Source organism: Atta cephalotes, assembly GCF_000143395.1.
Source record: "Atta cephalotes unplaced genomic scaffold scaffold00021, whole genome shotgun sequence".
NCBI classification, from domain to species: Eukaryota; Metazoa; Arthropoda; class Insecta; order Hymenoptera; family Formicidae; genus Atta; species Atta cephalotes.
This window is the reverse complement of record NW_012130085.1, coordinates 2190756-2196245: the sequence shown is the minus strand read 5'-3', so window position 1 is coordinate 2196245 and position 5490 is coordinate 2190756.

Here is a 5490-nt window from a genome sequence, read left to right as displayed (position 1 = left end):
TCCAAAGAAGTGTCTTTCAACTGTAAACTGCAGGGCTCATGCAAAGTCTCGGTTAATCCAGCTCAAATAGTGCTCAGGAATCTGTTTTGGCGAACATTTGAATGGAACGACTGCGCGATATGTAGATATAAAAAAATATTTCGTTGCCTGAAGAAAAACGTAATTTAAAATTTAACAGAAAACGGAGAAATGGAAAAACAGTAGGCGAAGGTAACGTAACGCAACTGTTCGAAACGGCACTTAAGCGCCGGTGTATCTTTTGCATTATGAAAGAAAAACTTCTAAAGAAATACGAACAAACGCTGCACGGTATAAATCAAAAAGTTTCCACGCGTCTCGTTTGCAAAAAGGGAGAAAAGGAAAAAAACGCTCAAGTAAGCAGATAAAGTATATCCAACTCTAATCGACTTCGGTGTCCCTTTTTCCGGTTTCGCCGAGTTAATTAACTCGCATCGTGACTCTTTCATTATCATGGCGTCGCGACGGGGTGTGCATAAATTATGTGTCGTGTTGGTGCGACAATATTTCGCCGCCATTTTTGTGTCCTCTGCCAACCCCCCAATAATTGCAGACAGCGAGCTCGTGTATTTATTCACAATAATTGTTAATTTCATCGATGGGATTGGGTTCATATAATGGTTAACTTTTCTCAACTCTCGTAATAAGATATTAAAAAACACCAATCGTCGGGTTGGCTCGCGCGTCAATAAAGTAGCACAGCGTCTCCACGGAATAACTTCGTCCGAAATATCCACTCGAATATAGTGGAAAGATCATAAATATTGTTGCGCTGAAATGAACCATAAGCATTCCCAGCCATATCAGAGACATGGAACGTAAAACGGTGAACAATTTATATCCCTGCAATACACCTTTTGCAATATTATAGGAATTTGCGGCACAGTGGTGGCGAGACCAAATACGCGACTACCAATTATGGTATATTGTACAATCGTGAAAATTGCTGCGGGAAACCTGACTGTGTATTTCCATGAAACATTTCGCCCTGCGTATGATCTTTTTATGAATTCTCTCTTTTAACATATTTTTGGAGACAACAGTAATAATCATAAAAAATAATTAGATTTCTGTTTGCCCTGAGAAAATATTTATTAATTGTGTCAAGTCAAAGTTGGCTTTTTGGAAACTTCAATTTTTAAAGTAGATCGATACGATACGTCATTAAAAACACATCGACTAGATAGACTTTAGCAGAACATATCCGTGTTAAAAAAATCTCACGTACTAAGCTTTGAAACTCGAGTGAAGTTCCTGAATAGCGACGAGGAGATTTTGTGGGAACGGTTAAAAAAGGAATTTCTTCGTGAAAGTTTTTGGAACAGCAAAAATTCTTTCTTCGCGTGCGATGTTAGTGAATTAGATTGGTAGATCGTACACATTTTATCATTTACAATATTTGATAATAATAATTATTAAATAATTTTTATAAGTACAAAGTCACATTAATTAACTAAAGAAGTGAAGCTCAATCACTTTTTGATATATATAGATATACTTCTCATGATATGTCTTGGACGTATCTCTCTAAAAATTTCATTTTTTTCTTATTTGTCTTACGTAAAATGTTCTCGAATATAATCTTTTATTACTGCCTCATTCTCTTTTATTCTTGAGAATCATATAAAAACTAAACGAAGCTTGCGATTATCTGAAAATGTAACGTCAAATATTTAGAGCATATTTATATTGCCGAATGGAGCATACTTATATTGTTAATATTTCTTACTAAAATGATTTGAGTGATTCTGCATATTACAAATGTGTAATTTTATTGATTATTCTTGTAACTTCATCACTCCATTAAACACTCGTATCTTTTAATGCGTTATTGTTAAAACACAATCGCATTGTCTGCTTTTGATAGATATAGTTGACAATTAAGGTACGTATATTGCTAACAACAGCAATATTAAAATGCAAAACTAGGTTAGCGTTTCTGCAAATGGTCCATTGCGTATTCGCGCAGGCTAACCTGGTTATTTTTCCGCATTATGTCACCCCGCGCGAACGCAACGTTTAACAGTCGATTCGCGTCCGTCGTGCGGCAGGGAGTTTCAGAACAATGTCTGTCCTGGAAACGGTGAGTTTCATTGCGAGAACACCGACGAGGCAGCTCTTTAATCATGGCGAGTATTCAAGCAGGAGAAACTTTCCAGTTAAACAATACGAGATGTTGAAACTACCTTCACTCAGGCATTCACGCTTTCTTGACTATAGCTGAATTTTAATATACCACCGGAATAACAAATTTTCAATGAGGACTATTGTCGATCGTTTTTGTACGAAAATTAGGATAGCATCCGTCGCCCCTCTCAAAGTCTCTCGAATAGATACATTTAAAGGCAACATTTTAATATTAGTTAATCTAATTATACCACACTTCATCTAGGTAATAACGGTAAAAATAGATATTTTTTTTTTGAAGCTTTAAAGCTGTCTGCTGTGAATACTTGTCATGCAACATTTTGCTAGTGTACACGGTCTGCTCGTTATCTCAGAGGAAGTGTTAAAGGGAAAAATTAAAGAGACTCTTGCATCATGAGATATTAGAGGATTCAAAGGAATCAAAAGAATTTTGCCTTGACGAATATACAAGCATTAAAAAGACTTTCTGTTTTCCATTAATTTGCATAATTTTTGCAATGCCTTTCTGTGACGTCAAACGCGATATTAAAGTTTGCCGTGCAGAAAGCCTTCCTATCGATTTTGGGATTACCTACTTACCGCAATTTTCCAACTGAAGTTTCCATCTTGGTTACGGAACGACATACATTTTCCAAGTAATACGCATTTCGCCCTGGCTGGGTATTCGGCTTCTTTTCGCTTTTTAAGCGATCGTAACCGAAAGGATTGAAGAGATAGAAAGAGATAGCCAGTTCTTTCTTCGACTCGAGTTTTTCTAAAGTAGTTCTATCAGTGCGGATCAACGTAACCCAGAGAAACCGTGATCTTAAAGTTATCGATCACTGCGTTCCATTTTGAGAAGCAGTTATACCTGCGAAGTCTCGTTTTCGAATATTCGCGTTAAAAAATTTATGAATTGCTTACTTATTCTCTGCATTACATTTTGACATTATGGGTCAATCTAAATGATTTATACTTACAAAGATTTTCACTTCAAATAAAAATAACTTTTAAAGCAACTTTTATTTTGAATAAAAAATGATGGCTGATATAACACAAATGCAGTGTAATGAATGTAAATAGCAAATGAGTACTTACATACAAAGAATAGCTTTGCTGAAATATCTAAAAATTAGCTGGACACAGATCTGAAAATAATTTTGTAGAACTGTCAAAATAAGTATGTAAAACGCTCAAGCTAGTTATTCGAATATCAAAAATTTTTACAACATTATTCGTTATGCTTGAGTCTTCTATAATTATTATGACGGTCTAACAAAATATTTTCAGACGTGTATCTAGCTAAATTTTTAGATATTTCTACAAAATTATTTTCTTTTTGTTAATCTCATTTTCTCTTGAAATTTCATTTAAATACGATCTACTTAATCTAATACGATCGATCGATCTAAAATTCGAAAAAGAAGATTTCGTCATCAAATAATTGAACTCTCGAACGCGTTCTTTGAAATAGATAAAGAGCATCGGCTCGTGTTCACGATCGTTCGCGGCTAGATAACTGTAGTACCACGTGTACTACCGGATCCGGTACACGCATTGGTAACGCGTTAGTAACGCGACGTCGGCGAACTGTGAAAAATTCGATCGGAGGGTGATAATCGATTATCACTAGTTAGTCCGTCACGTTGTGCCGGCGGATAACTGATGTGCGATAAACACATCACCTAATTACTTGCGGTGAATCGCCCCACGCCCCCCGACACGCAATGTAGTGAACACGAATGCATAGACGTACCTGTTAGCCGGACGAAGTAACGACCCCGTGAGCGCGTTGCACAAGCTTATCGAGAACGTTATACGTTCAATGGTGCGCGGGCGCGTGTGTCGTTCTTGCACGCATCCGACCGCTTGCGTGTATGCGTGCGAACGATCAGGAACCCAGTTTATCGCAACTTCATCGCGCGTATGCTTAACCGGGCGTATTCGAATTATTGTTGATAGTTATATACATCTATATATACATAGGTACGCACGGTATCTAGAAGTATATAGATTGTACTCACGGTGAACCCGCTGCGTGCGGAATGTGGAAATTGAATGTCGCAACGGCGTCAGTAGGTGGAAAAAGGACTGTCGACGATTCATGCCACTGCAAAAGGTTTCCTCGCTGCTCGCGTTTCCCTGTCCCTCTTGCTCTTTTGCTTCGCTTCTGTGTTTCATTCTCACCCTCGTCCTATACCTACGCCAACGGTGTCGAGTAACTTTCGCTCAGGTGGAAACTCGATTCTCCTGACGTCCTAGCGCACCTGTAAAAATTCGTTTTGCGTAAATGAAAACGGCCAATATGAATACAATATATGAATACTAAGATAACATTTCTGCAAAAAAATTTGTGTGCGATGAAATTTATCTTCGAAAATATTGTTTTTTTCTAAAATTTCATCATGGTCCTCTTGTAACAATTTTAATATTCCTTGTCCTGTCATCAAATCTCGATGGACGTCGTTTGCTGTGGACTTAATTTCTCACAGTTTCAAGACAATATATAATTTTTTCTGGAATGAATGATTTTGTCAAAATGTACTTGCTGAAATATATCTACACTCTAAAAAATATCGGTATGGATTTAATACTTTGGATTTAACACCTATGCGATGTCTGTATAAAGAATAACGATTTCAACCTATCAAAAACCGTATGTTCCGCTGTATTTGATTTCTGATAGGTTGAAATTTTCGTTACTCCTTATTCCTAATTCCTTATTTCTTTTGTTGTGTCTGCATTTTTATACAGACATCGCATGGATGTTAAATCCACAAAAAGTATTAAATCCAAAAGTATTAAAAGTATTAAATTCATACTGATATTTTTTAGAATGTATTTCTAATTCTATGTTGATGTTAATATTAATACACTGAAAAAAAAGATTGGCTGCTGCAGCAAATTAAATGGTAAAATATGGCATAGCATTTTTAATTGGTTGCAACAGCCAATTTTTCATTGTGTTAGCCTATCCGCAATGTCAGGATTTTGATTAGCTAATGCAATAAAAAATTGGCTGCTGCAGCCAATTAAGAACACTATGTTATATTTTACTATTTAATTTATTGCAGCAGCTAATCTTTTCTTTCAGTGTATGGATTTAAAATCTCTGGATTTAAAATCTATTTATCAATATTATCACGGTGTGAATTTAAAATCCTTGGTTAAATCCACATTATATTAATGTTAATATTAACATTAACACAATGAGAATTAGACATCGCTGTTTTTTAAAGTGTAAAAATTTAGCTACATACAGAGAGAGAGAGAGAGAGAGAGAGAGAGAGAGAGAGAGAGAGAGAGAGAGAGAGAGAGAGAGAGAGAGAGAGAGAGATAGTAGTA